The 14,239-nt window shown below is 48.8% G+C and overlaps 1 protein-coding gene across 3 annotated transcripts in view; it reads right to left on the bottom strand.

Moving 5' to 3' along the window:
• The window catches only part of EVC2 (EvC ciliary complex subunit 2), a 329,045-nt gene that overhangs the window by 274,387 nt on the left and 40,419 nt on the right, over positions 1-14,239 (bottom strand). The gene's annotated exons all lie outside the window — the stretch shown is intronic.

Here is a 14,239-nt window from a genome sequence, read left to right on the forward strand (position 1 = left end):
CCGCCCACGAAGAGCCCACCGATCTGGTATAGTGGGCCTTCAGAGACTGAGGAACAGGTAAGGCTGTCTACACATAGGCCTGTTGGATAGTAAGTCTAAGACAACGAGCAATGGACTGCTTTGAAGCAGGGCAACCCTTTTTCTGCGCATCATAAAGCACGAACAAGGAATCCGTCTTTCTGATCCGAGCTGTTCTCTTGACATAGATCTTCAAGGCTCGCACATCATCCAATGCCTCCGGAGGAGCTGAGCCGCCAGAACATGACGGAACCACAATAGGTTGATTCAAGTGGAACGTAGAGATGACTTTTGGCAGGAACTGCTGCCTAGTCCAGAGCTCCACTCTGTCCTCGTAAAAGACCAAGTAGGGACTTTTACACGATAAGGCCCCCAATTCTGAGACACACGTAGCAGAAGCCAGGGCCAATAACAGCACTGTCTTCCACGTGAGGTACTTGTCTTCTACCGTCATCAAAGGTTCCAACCAGGAGGACTGTAGAAATTCCAAGACTACATTCAAATCCCAGGGTGCCGTGAGCGGCAAAAAACCTTGCAAGAAGGTCTGAACTTCTGGCAAAGCAGTCAATTTTTTTTCTGGAAGAAAATTGAAAGAGCTGAAAACTGGACGTTGATGGAACCCAGACGTAAGCCCTTATCCACACCAGCCTGCAAGAAACAGAGGAAACGTCCCAAATGGAACTCCGCAGATGGGTACGTGCATTCCTCGCACCAAGAGACATATCTCCTCCAGATATGATGATAGTGTTTTGACGTCACAGGTTTCCTAGCCTGAACCATGGTAGCAATAACAGACTTGGAAAGGCCCTTGTGAGCAAGGATGTTCTGCTCAACCTCCATGCCGTCAAATGAAGTCGCTGTAAGTCCGGGTAGACGAATGGTCCTTGTTGAAGATCTCTTCTCAGTGGTAGAGGCCAAGGATCTTCGACGGACATCCGCGTATCATGCCCTTCGGGCCCAATCCGGGGCAAACAGAATTGCCTGGGCCCCTTGGGTCCTGATTCGCTTGAGCACCCTTGGGAGCAATGGAATTGGAGGAAACAGGCAGACCAGCCGGTAAGGCCAAGGCGACGCCAGTGAATCTACTGCCCTCGCCTGGCGGTCCCTGGTTCATGAGCAATACCAACGAAGCTTCTGGTTGAGTCGAGAAGCCATCCTGTCTATTCGTGGGCAGCACCATCGGTCGATGATCTGCTGAAACACCTGATGGTGAAGCCCCCACTCTCCCAGGTGATCGTGACGACTCAGGAAGTCCGCTTCCCAGTTGTCTACTCCCGGAATGAATATTGCGGACATTGCTCTTGCATTTCTTTCTGCCCAGAGGAGTATTTTTGACACCTCTTGCATGCAGGCCATGCTTTTTGTCCCTCCTTGTCGATTGATGAACGCCACTGCTGTGGCGTTGTCCGACTGCACTTGGATCGCGTGATCCCTGTGTAGAGGAGAGGCCTGAATCAGAGCATTGTAGATCACCCGAAGTTCCAGAATGTTGATCGGAAGGAGAACTTTGTGGGCTGACCACCTGCCCTGAAACTGAACCCCCTGGGTGACAGCTCCCCATCCTCTCAAACTCACATCCGTCGTGAGGAGGATCCAATCCTGAATCCAGAAACTGCGAACTGACAGTAGGTTGGTGTTATGATTCCAGTACTCCTGACCGGAGGAGATCTTATGACAATGGCCAGAGTACTGGAAGGGAATGCTGGTTACGGGAGCAGGAAAGACTAGTTGCCCCTGGCGCCCTAACTCTATTGTCTCACCCGTGCTATCGGAAATCCCTTGCGAGACTATGGTTTCTTGAGCCCCTGGCAGCCACGTTTGAAAGGCGGATTATGTCTGCCCAACTCTGGTGCCCCCCGGTCTTAGTGAGAGACAAAGGGAAATCCGAGGCAGGATGATGACAAGAGGACCTCTGACTACAACAGGCCAAGGGCAACAAGCTAACTAACCAAACTTGAAGTATGCGCGGAAAAACCGCCAGATAAAAGGACAACCAAAATCCACTAGTCCATTACTCCTAGCCAGCACCGCTGGATACCAGAGTGGATCTGTGGAAGCGGAATCCTCCGCAAAAGCTCCGAAACACAAATAATAAATAATAAGTAATAAAGCGGCCAAGCCGCAACACACGGCTACGCCGCGACTCGCGAACACCACTGGATGTTTAACGGTGCTCAGTCAGGACTCTAGGAACAGATGACGACTTCCGAGTGCAGGACAACTGAGGACAGGAACGACCGGATACAGCAGGACTGGAAACACTCTCAGCAAACAGATACAGCATACAGGAAGCTATTACTGGCGTCTGTGTGAGGCACTGCAAGAGCATATAAACCGAAGCCCTCCAATCAACTGCTGCCATTGCTGATTGCATGAATGCCGTGCAGCTGCCTTGCTGCACGGCCAGGAAACAGGTGCCCTTACTAATTTAAATGGACCCAGCAACGGGGAACGCGGTCCGCCAGTGGCGTCCCCGTTGCTAGGGTCCGTGCGGCTCCGTGCGCCCGGCGTCTAGCGTTGCCAGGGAGCCGGCGGCTGTACGCGCACGGCGTCCCTGGTTGCTAGGCGCCGGGCCGCACCGACGAGCGGACCCCGGTGCCTAACAGTTGGAGGACTGAAGCCATCACAGGAGGGAAATCCTGGCCTGATGTGACAGCCGTATAATCCGATGCATCTGAAGATGTGATCCAGACCGCTTGCTCAGGATATCCAATTGAAATGTTCTGGCATGGAATCTTCCATACTGGATCGCCTCGTATGAGGCTACCATCTTCCCCAACAATCTTATGCAAATGTGGAAGGATATTCGAGTAGGCCGGAGAACCATACGGACCATCTCCTGAAGTGTTCTCGCTTTGTCCTCGGGGAGAAACACTTTCTGGCCCACATTATCCAGCAACATTCCCAGGAACAGGAGTCGCTTTTAGCAGGAGATCATCCAGATAAGGGACAATATTGACCCCCTGGACCCGGAGTTGGAACATCATCTCTGCCATCACCTTCGTGAACACCCTTGGAGCTGTGGACAGGCCGAAGGGTAGTGCCTGGAACTGGTAGTGATCGTTCAACAGGGCAAACCTCAGGTAACAAAACAAACAGGAGTGGCACTGCGCTATAGATCAGGAATAGGTTAAAACTGTAAGTGCTGCTGCAGGGAGTGGGGCTACTACCAAGCTCCACTAAAATACAAACACAGAAAACACAGAATCTTTCCCCAGCGCACAATACAGTACATATAAGAAAAACTGACAACAATTGTTCCACTTCCCTCAATCTTTTATTAGATATTTGGATAAACCAAAAGCTAAAATTCCACTTCCTTCAATCTTTTATTTCATTTGAATGGTAAAAGAAATGTAATTACCTACTAAAAACGATATGATGATTATAGTGAAGTGACTGCCTATTACCGGTAAACAGAACCACCACAAATACAAACATATAACACATAAAACGGGATATAAAATGAGTGATAATTCACTATGCCCCACAGCCAACCCTCCCTCCAGTCTCCTCACAGCTTGTGAGGACTTTCAACATTCAACATTGTTCATGAAAAAGGGGGGGGGGGCTGCATGTGCATAAATGGTGTTTACCACAACACACAGACACTGTACAAGCAAGCCTGCCCTTGATTGGTATGTGAGTAGGAGACCCGGAGAATATGACCAGCACACCAAGCCTAGCAGACTCAGGGAGACTGCAGGCTGTAACTATACTGTGACTCAGTGGAACACTGATGTTTTGTCCTTATCAGGACTCTATTTACAAGTATAATAGCTGCTCTACCCCTTTCTAACACCCCTATATGTATCTGGAGTGTTGGAAGACTGCAAAATGCAAAGTGGCTGTGTGACCGTAACGGAGAGAACGCAACACATAGCCAAAAACACAGCTTCTTACTCAGGGCCGTTTCTTGGGGCAGGCGAGCAGTGCAACCGCACTGGGCGCCCGCCGCGGCACTAACTGTGGCTCCCTGCTTCCCCCTCCTATTTCTCCCTGAGTAACCCGCTCGGGGGGGGGAGTTTCACGGAAATGACGCGGTTGCGTCGTTACGTCACAACGCGACCCCGTCACTCCGCAAACCCCCCCCCCCCCCCCCCCCGAGCGGAGTACAGAGGGGGATCCAAGTTAAAAAGAGGGAAAGGCCGGCGCGAGGAGCGACTGGTGAGGCAGGCCAAAGAGCGGTAATCGCCTCTGTAAGTATTCTCTCTCTCTCTCTCTCAATGTGTAAAATGGGGACACCTATGCCGTAATGTGTGAAATGGGGACTCTTGCCTGCCGTAGTGTGGGGATTTAATGTATCAAGAGCATTGCGGTGTGTGGCATAATATGGTGCAGGGGGCATTACTGTGTGGGGCTTAATATGGTAGAATTTTTTTTTCCTGTGGTGGTCGTGATCTGTTGCAGCAGGGTCAAAAACTGGATTGTGAGGTAGTCTTTTCAGACGAGGCCATGCCCATTTAAATGAGGCCACACCCATTTAGATGAGACCACGCCCCCTTGCCGGGTGCACGCGCAAGGTTTTTTTTTTCCATCTAGGTGTGTGTGTGTGTGTGGGGGGGGGGGGCACATTTTTTTATGTCATGGGGGGGCACATTTTTAAATCTCGCACTGGGAGCCAAATTGGCTAGAAACAGCCCTGTTCTTACTCAACTTTCCACTCACATCCTTTCTTTCCCATCACAGCTGACACTGCTCCAATCTCAACATGAAAAAGGTGTGCATTTCCACAAGTCAAACAATATTTATCATTAGTATGTGGATGAACTTGCTGGTCTTCAAGCAATAATTGATTTCCGCTTCACTGGTTTTAAAAGTGAATTTCTAAAATTGTGTGCCAAGAGATGAGCATCCTAAGGTGTGAGGGAAACAGAGTAACGAGAACAGACTTGGTAATGAGGATATCCAATCAATGAAACATTTGCCACTACTGAACCTAGGCTAAATATTCAAAACCTGTTGAAGAATATGCAGCCCTAGAGATCCTAACTCATTTATTACTAACGTTTAACTGTAGGAAGTAAGATTATTTCTATCTTGGCTGGAGTGCTGGAAAATAATTTTATAATGTAGATAAAAATAAGATTTTAAACCTACCGGTAAATCTTTTTCTCCTAGTCCGTAGAGGATGCTGGGGACTCTGTAAGGACCATGGGGTATAGACGGGCTCCGCAGGAGACATGGGCACTATAAAGACCTTTAGAGTGGGTGTGCACTGGCTCCTCCCTCTATGCCCCTCCTCCAGACCTCAGTTATGCTGCTTTCACATCGCAAAACCTGCTTTTGAAACGGTTCTTTAAATGGTTCTTAAAACGGGTCTGAGCAGTTAAACCCCCTTCACATCGCATGTTGTAACCAGTATATAACCATTTCATTACCGTTTTGGTACCTTTCACACTGAACCCGTTTCACCCATACAAAACAGTGGTTGTCATTTTAAATGTTTATTTCCTGCTTCTGCCTGGTGAGATCACACATGGAGACAGCCTATCACCTTCTGGGGCTTGCAAATACCGTTTCAGACCCTTTCACACTGCACAATTAAACGGGTCTGAAACGGGTAGGACCCTGCTTTTTTACCGTTTCAAAATACGGTATTTTGTAAACGGTAAATTGAAGGTGACCCTTTCACATCGCAGCTCGAACCGTTTAGGAAGCCAGTAAAAACGGCAAATTACCGGGTACAAGCTGCGGTGTGAAAGGGGTATTAGAGAACTGTGCCCAGAGGAGACGGACCGTACGAGGAAAGGATTTTGGTAATCCAAGGGCAAGATTCATACCAGCCCACACCATCCACACCGTATAACATGGAACATACGCAACCAGTTAACAGTATGCAACAAACAGTATCAGGCAAAGACTAATTTCAACTGTAACATAACCCTTATGTAAGCAACAACTATATACAAGCCTTGCAGAAAATAGTCCGCACTGGGACGGGCGCCCAGAATCCTCTACGGACTACGAGAAAAAGATTTACCAGTAGGTTTAAAATCTTATTTTCTCTTACGTCTTAGAGGATGCTGGGGACTCAGTAAGGACCATGGGGTTTATACCAAAGCTCCAGACCGGGCGGGAGAGTGCGGATGACTCTGCAGCACCGACTGAGCAAACGCAAGGTCCTCATCAGCCAGGGAATCAAACTTATAGAGCTTTGCAAAAGTGTTTGAACCTGACCAGGCAGCTGCTCGGCAAAGCTGTAAAGCCGATACGCCTCGGGCAGCCGCCCAAGAAGAGCCCACCTTTCTAGTGGAATGGGCCTTGACCGAATTTGGTAACGGCAATCCAGCCGTAGAATGAGCCTGCTGAATCGTGTTACAGATCCAGCGAGCAATAGTCTGCTTCGAAGCAGGAGCGCCAACTTTGTTGGCTGCATACAGGACAAACAGTGCTTCTGTTTTTCTAACCCGAGCCGTCCTGGCTACATAGATTTTTAAGGCCCTGACTACATCCAGGGACTTGGAGTCCTCCAAGTCACCCGTAGCCACAGGCACCACAATAGGTTGGTTCATATGAAACGATGAAACCACCTTGGGCAAAAATTGAGGACGAGTCCTCAACTCCGCTGTATCCACATGAAAAATCAGATAGGGGCTCTTGTGAGACAAGGCCGCCAATTCGGAGACCCGCCTCGCAGATGCCAAGGCCAACAACATGACCACCTTCCAAGTGAGAAATTTTAATTCAACCGACTGAAGCGGTTCAAACCAGTGAGATTTTAGGAACCGTAATACCACATTAAGGTCCCATGGTGCCACTGGGGGCACAAAAGCAGGCTGGATGTGCATCACTTCCTTTACAAAAGTCTGGACTTCTGGGAGAGAAGCCAATTCCTTCTGAAAGAAAATAGATAGGGCCGAAATTTGTACCTTAATAGAGCCTAACTTCAGGCCCATATCCACTCCTGTCTGTAGAAAGTGGAGAAAACGTCCCAGATGGAAAACCTCCGTAGGAGCATTCTTGGCTTCACACCAAGAAACATACTTCCTCCAGATACTGTGATAATGTTTCGCCGTCACCTCCTTCCTAGCCTTTATCAGCGTAGGGATGACTTCTTCCGGAATACCTTTCCCAGCTAGGATTCGGTGTTCAACCGCCATGCCGTCAAACATAACCGCGGTAAGTCTTGGAGCACGCAGGGCCCCTGCTGTAACAGGTCCTCCCTAAGAGGAAGAGGCCACGGATCTTCTGTGAGAATTTCCTGAAGATCTGAGTACCAGGCCCTTTGAGGCCAATCTGGGACAATGAGTATTGTCTGCACTCTTTTTTGTCTTATGATTCTCAATATTTTTGAGATGAGAGGAAGAGGAGGGAACACACAGACCGACTGGAACACCCATGGTGTCACCAGGGCGTCCACCGCTACTGCCTGAGGGTCCCTTGACCTGGCACAATACCTCCGAAGTTTCTTGTTGAGGCGTGACGCCCTCATGTCTATTTGAGGAATTCCCCAAAGACTTGTTATCTCTGCAAAAACTTCTTGATGAAGTCCCCACTCTCCTGGATGGAGATCGTGTCTGCTGAGGAAGTCTGCTTCCCAGTTGTCCACTCCCGGAATGAAGACTGCTGACAGAGCGCTTACGTGATTTTCCGCCCAGCGAAGAATCCTGGTGGCTTCCGCCATTGCCACTCTGCTCCTTGTCCCGCCTTGGCGGTTTACATGAGCCATGGCTGTGACATTGTCTGATTGAATCAGAACCGGTGGGTCGCGAAGAAAATTCTCCGCTTGTCGTAGGCCGTTGTATATGGCCCTTAATTCCAGTATGTTGATGTGTAGACAAGCCTCCTGGCTTGACCATAGTCCCTGAAAATGTCTTCCTTGCGTGACTGCTCCCCATCCTCGGAGGCTCGCGTCCGTGGTCACCAGAAACCAGTCCTAAATGCCGAACCTGCGACCCTCTAGAAGGTGAGCACTCTGCAGCCACCACAGGAGAGACACCCTGGTCCTGGGGGACAGGCTTATTTTTTGATGTATTTGTAGATGGGACCCGGACCACTTGTCCAGAAGGTCCCACTGAAATGTCCTCGCATGAAACCTGCCGAATGGGATGGCCTCATAGGCTGCCACCATTTTCCCCAGAACTCGAGTGCATTGATGAACAGACACTCTTTTTGGTTTTAACAGGTCTCTGACCATGTTCTGGAGGTCCTGGGCTTTTTCCATCGGGAGAAAAACCCTCTTCTGTTCCGTGTCCAAAATCATGCCTAGGAATGATAGTCAAGTTGTTGGAATTAATTGTGACTTTGGTAGATTTAGAATCCAACCGTGCTGTTGTAGCACTCTCAGGGAGAGCGACACGCTTTTCAGCAATTGATCTCTCGATCTCGCTTTTATCAGGAGATCGTCCAAGTATGGGATAATTGTGACTCCCTGCCTGCGCAGGAGCACCATCATCTCCGCCATCACCTTGGTGAAAATCTTTGGGGCCGTGGACAGCCCAAACGGCAACGTCTGAAACTGGTAATGACAGTCCTGTACAGCGAATCTCAGGTACTCCTGATGAGGAGGATATATTAGAACATGAAGGTATGCATCCTTTATGTCTAGCGACACCATAAAACCCCCCCCTTCCAGACTGGAGATCACTGCCCGGAGCGATTCCATCTTGAATTTGAACTTTTTCAAGTACTGGTTTAGGGATTTTAGATTTAAAATCGGTCTGACCGAGCCATCCGGCTTCAGGACCACGAACAGCGTTGAATAGTACCCTTTTCCCTGTTGGACTAGGGGAACCTTGATAATCACTTGCTGTTGACACAGCTTTTGAATTGCAGCTAACACTACTGCCCTCTCTGGGGGAGAAGCTGGCAAGGCCGACTTGAAAATTCGGCGAGGGGGCACCTCTTCGAATTCCAGTTTGTAGCCTTGGGATACAATTTCCATCGCCCAAGGATCCACGTCTGATAGACCCCAGACCTGGCTGAAGAGGCGAAGACGTGCCCCCACCGGTGCGGACTCCCCCAGTGGAGCCCCAGCGTCATGAGGAGGATTTTGTAGAAGTCGGGGAGGACTTCTGTTCATGGGAACTAGCCGAAGCAGGCGTTCTTTTCCCTCTACCCTTACCTCTGGCAAGGAAGGATGAGCCCCGACCTCTTCTGGACTTATGCGACCGAAAGGACTGCATCTGATATTGTGGAGTTTTCTTTTGCTGTGGGGGAACAAAAGGCAAAAAATGTAGATTTACCCGCAGTAGCTGTGGCAACCAGGTCCGCGAGACCTTCCCCAAACAAAACTTCACCCTTGTAAGGTAAAACCTCCATATGCTTCTTTGAGTCGGCATCACCCGTCCATTGGTGGGTCCACAGGGCTCGCCTAGCAGAAATCGCCATGGCATTGGCTCTCGAACCTAGCAGCCCAACGTCTCTTTGAGCGTCTCTCATATATAAGACAGCGTCTTTAATGTGACCTAAGGTCAATAAAATGGTATCCCTATCTAGGGTATCCAACTCAGCTGACAAGGTATCTGTCCAAGCTGCAACCGCGCTACATACCCATGCCGATGCTATTGCCGGTCTGAGTAAAGCACCCGTATGCGTATAAATTGATTTTAAGGTAGTTTCCTGTCTGCGATCAGCAGGATCCTTGAGGGTCGCCGTGTCTGGAGATGGTAGCGCCACCTTCTTGGACAAGCGCGTTAAAGCCTTGTCCACCCTGGGCGAGGATTCCCACCGTACCCTGTCCTGTGCAGGGAAAGGATACGCCATAAGGATCCTCTTGGGAATCTGCAGTTTTTTGTCTGGAGTTTCCCAAGCTTTTTCAAATAACTCGTTGAGCTCGTGAGATGGGGGAAAGGTTACCTCAGGTTTCTTTTCCTTAAACATGCGCACCCTCGTGTCAGGGACAGAGGGGTCATCTGTGATATGCAAAACATCTTTTATTGCCATAATCATATACTGAATACTTTTGGCCACCCGTGGGTGTAACCTTGCATCATCGTAGTCGACACTGGAGTCAGAATCCGTGTCGGTATCAGTGTCTGCTATTTGGGATAGAGAACGTTTTTGAGACCCTGAAGGGCCTTGTGATACAGTCAAAGCCATTGATTGACTCACTGCTTTTTCCCTGGACCCCAATAAGGCCCTTTGGAGAGACAGAGGGAGAGTATGCCAGCACACACCCAGCACCAACTGACACTGGAAACAGATTCCCAGATAATATAGCGCTTTTATATATATATATATATATATATATATATATATAATTATCTGTAAAATACACTCACTGCGCCTTACAAATGCCCCCCCCCCTCTTTTCTGCCCTGTGTCACAGTGTTCAGCAGGGGAGAGTCCGGGGAGCCAGCTTCTCTGCAGTGCTCTGTGGAGAAAATGGCGCTGGTCAGTGCTGTGGACTCAAGCTCCGCCCCCTCCAGCGGCGGGCTTCGGTCCCGCTCAATTTTATAATACTGGCGGGGGATTTTTATATCTACTGCCTCCGCAGCCCGTAATACAAGTTTGACACCGCTACCAAGACTCTGAGTGCCGCCTCTTCTTTCATTGTATGCATCTTGGTGTGACCCCCCAGGGGAGGGCACCTGAGCAAGCCGGTCCTACGGGATTGCTGGAGTGCCGGAGCATTTTCTGTTTCTGTTGTTGCCTCCGCAGCCCATATATATGTATTTGCCAGTCCTAGAGGTTTATATTGCTGCCCAGGGCACCCCTCCCCCCCCCCCCCCCACCCTGCGCCCTGCACCCATCAGTGCCTGCCATGTGTGTTGTGTGTGGGAGCAATGGCGTGCAGCGTTACCGCTGCGCGCTTACCTCAGGGAAGATCTGAAGTCTTCTGCCGCCTGTGAAGTATTCTTTCTTCTTATACTCACCCGGCTTCTGTCTTCCGGCTCTGTGAGGAGGACCGCGGCGCGGCTCCGGGACGAACGGCAAGGGGAGACCTGCGTTCCGACTCCCTCTGGAGCTAATGGTGTCCAGTAGCCTAAGAAGCAGAGCCTATCAGTTAAGTAGGTCTGCTTCTCTCTCCTCAGTCCCACGATGCAGGAAGCCTGTTGCCGGCAGTGCTCCCTGAAAATAAAAAACCTAACAAAATTCTTTCTTTCAGAGAAACTCAGGAGAGCTCCCTGTAATGCACCCAGTCTCCTCTGGGCACAGAAACTAACTGAGGTCTGGAGGAGGGGCATAGAGGGAGGAGCCAGTGCACACCCATTCTAAAGTTCTTTATAGTGCCCATGTCTCCTGCGGAGCCCGTCTATACCCCATGGTCCTTACAGAGTCCCCAGCATCCTCTACGGACTAGGAGAAAAAGATTTACCGGTAGGTTTAAAATCTTATTTTTATCTACATTATAAAATTATTTTCCAGCACTCCAGCCAAGATAGAAATAATCTTACTTCCTACAGTTAAACGTTAGTAATAAATGAGTTAGGATCTCTAGGGCTGCATATTCTTCAACAGGTTTTGAATATTTAGCCTAGGTTCAGTAGTGGCAAATGTTTCATTGATTGGATATCCTCATTACCAAGTCTGTTCTCGTTACTTTGTTTCCCTCACACCTTAGGATGCTCATCTCTTGGCACACAATTTTAGAAATTCACTTTTAAAACCAGTGAAGCGGAAATCAATTATTGCTTGAAGACCAGCAAGTTCATCCACATACTAATGATAAATATTGTTTGACTTGTGGAAATGCACACCTTTTTCATGTCCCCAGCATCCTCTAGGACGTAAGAGAAAAAAGGTTTTAGATAATTTAAATGTAAAATCTTATCCTGTTCCACGTACAAGTACTAAAGAGCTATCGTATTGCAGTTTTACTCTGTATCACCGTTATGTCTATGCGCATTACTTAAAAGAGTTCTGCACTTTGGGCCTAATTCAAGGTTGATTGCAAAATAACATGTCCAGAGAGAGTTAGATTTGGGTGGGTTATTTTGTTTATGTGCAGGGTAAATACTGACTGCTTTATTTTTACACTGCAATTTAGATTTCAGTTTGAACATACCCCACCCAAATCTAAAGGTGGGTACACACTGGCCGATACATCGGCCGTTCTATTGAACAGCCGATATATCGCGGGTCCAGTGTGTACGGGCGATATGTCATTGAACTTCGTCGTTTACAGACATATCGCATCGGCCCCGCAGCACAGCCATTGGCCAATATATTGGCGCATCGCTGTGTGTGTACAGGCGACCAGCCGGACGCCCGTACACATGCTACGGCGGCCGGCGGTGATTGACAGCTGAACTGGGCGTGTGTACACGCCCGCCCAGTCCATGACGTCAGTTCCCAACGGATCGGGCAGTGTGTATGCACAGCACACTGCCCGATCCATCCATAGATAGATATATCTGCAGATCAATTGATCTGCAGATATATATATCCATCAGTCTGTACCCACCATTACTCTCTCTGCACATGTTATAGCTGTCCCACCTGCAGTGCACATGGTTTTGCCCATTAGGGGAACATTTTATTTTGTAATTAACCTTGAATTAAGCCCTTTGTTCTATATTTGTGGACGGTCTTTGTTGCTAATTGGGAACAACGCATATGTGCTGAGCAACAGGATAAATTGCTACTAAATAAGTAATTTTAATTTTATTTATTCCTCAGTTTTGGTATTTAGCAAATTTAGGATTGGTTGTTGGCAGAACCAGAGTAGCCTTCAAGTGTGTTTTTTGTGTGCGAGAGGAAACCAGAGCACCTGAAGGAAACTCACCCAAACATGGGAGAACATACAAACTCCACACATATATGGCCTTAACGTGAATTGATCGCAAGATCTCAGTGCTAAGAGACAGCCGTGCTAACCATTTCATCAACTGTGCTTCAGCTAGTTGCTTTGCAATCCAGAACATTCAACATTTCAGGAAAGTTAGCAAAAATGGGTTTGGAAGTTGAGCTAGTGCATTAGAAGTGTTAGGGGTACACTTTCTTCCATGGCACATCCCCCTTTATTAGCCAAAAACATCAGCAATGCACACACTTCTGCTATGCAGGGGGATTATTTTTAACAATGTTGAGAGCTATGGTTAACTGCAAAAGTTTCCCATTTTCCTGAAATAAACTGTATACTATTTCTCTTGATGCATATAAATATCATTGCGATCCCTTCAAACTAGCGCAATCTCTAACTGCAACCGCTGAACCAAAAAAAGAATAGAACCGCTGCATTAGACATTGACCTGAAGTATTTTTAAGATAATCAAAATACTACTTTAGAACTCTTCTTCATCACACACAATCAAGCTCCTGATATCATCAGCAAAAGTTAAAAGGTGCCATTTACTTCCTAATAACCCCCTTCCGTACAGCAAACAGCGGAGCCTAATCCTCCTTCAACACACACCATAAAGCACCTCATTCCCCGTTTCCCTAAAAACTTCCCTAGAAATAAGACAAGAGCTGTATAAGCTTAGGGCTATATAAAAGTCCTTAGTTTTTTGTAATTGGTTTAGAATGTGTCATCTGTTGCTAGGTAGATTAGTCTTGAGGAATTGTGTGGTTGGTCAAGATTGGCCTATGAGGGAACGTTAAGGAGTGGATATGGGCTATACTTACTAAAGTGCAAGTTTATAGAAGTGGAGATGTTGCCCATAGTAACCATATTCTAGCTATTATCTTCTAGAACAGGGGTGGGGAACCTCCGGCCCGCGGGCCGCATAAGGCCCGCAAGCCGTGTGTTCCGGCCCACCTGCTTGTATGTCTGCGAGACACGCTGCCCCTCAGTCCAGCGGCGGCATGTCTCAGCTGTCAGGGCAGGGAGGAGAGCGCAGCTATTTCCGGCAGCAGCGGCGGGTACGATCTCAAACCAGCCGCTGGTCCGTGAGCCAATCAGAGCTCGTGGGCCGGCATGCCAATCAGGAGCCACCGCTGCCGGTCTGCGAGCTCTGATTGGCTCACGAACCAGCGGCTGGTTTGAGGTACTACACGCCGCCACCAACACGACATAGCTGCGCTCTCCTCCCTGCCCTGACCCCTGACACACGCCGCCGCCGGACTGAGCACTAAGCGGCAGGAGAGGCACACGCTGTGCTCTCCTCCACTCCCCTGACGGTAGATGCTAGAATCAAGCAGTGGTGAGCAACACAGTGGGGGTGGGGGGGGGGGGGTATGTGTGGGGCAATGTGTATCTGGCACTGTGGGGGCATTTGTGTATCTGGCACTGTGGGGGCATTTGTGTATCTGGCACTGTGGGGGCATTTGTGTATCTGGCACTGTGGCGGCATATGTGTATCTGGCACTGCACTGGCATATGTGTATCTGG

Source organism: Pseudophryne corroboree, chromosome 1, assembly GCF_028390025.1.
Source record: "Pseudophryne corroboree isolate aPseCor3 chromosome 1, aPseCor3.hap2, whole genome shotgun sequence".
NCBI classification, from domain to species: Eukaryota; Metazoa; Chordata; class Amphibia; order Anura; family Myobatrachidae; genus Pseudophryne; species Pseudophryne corroboree.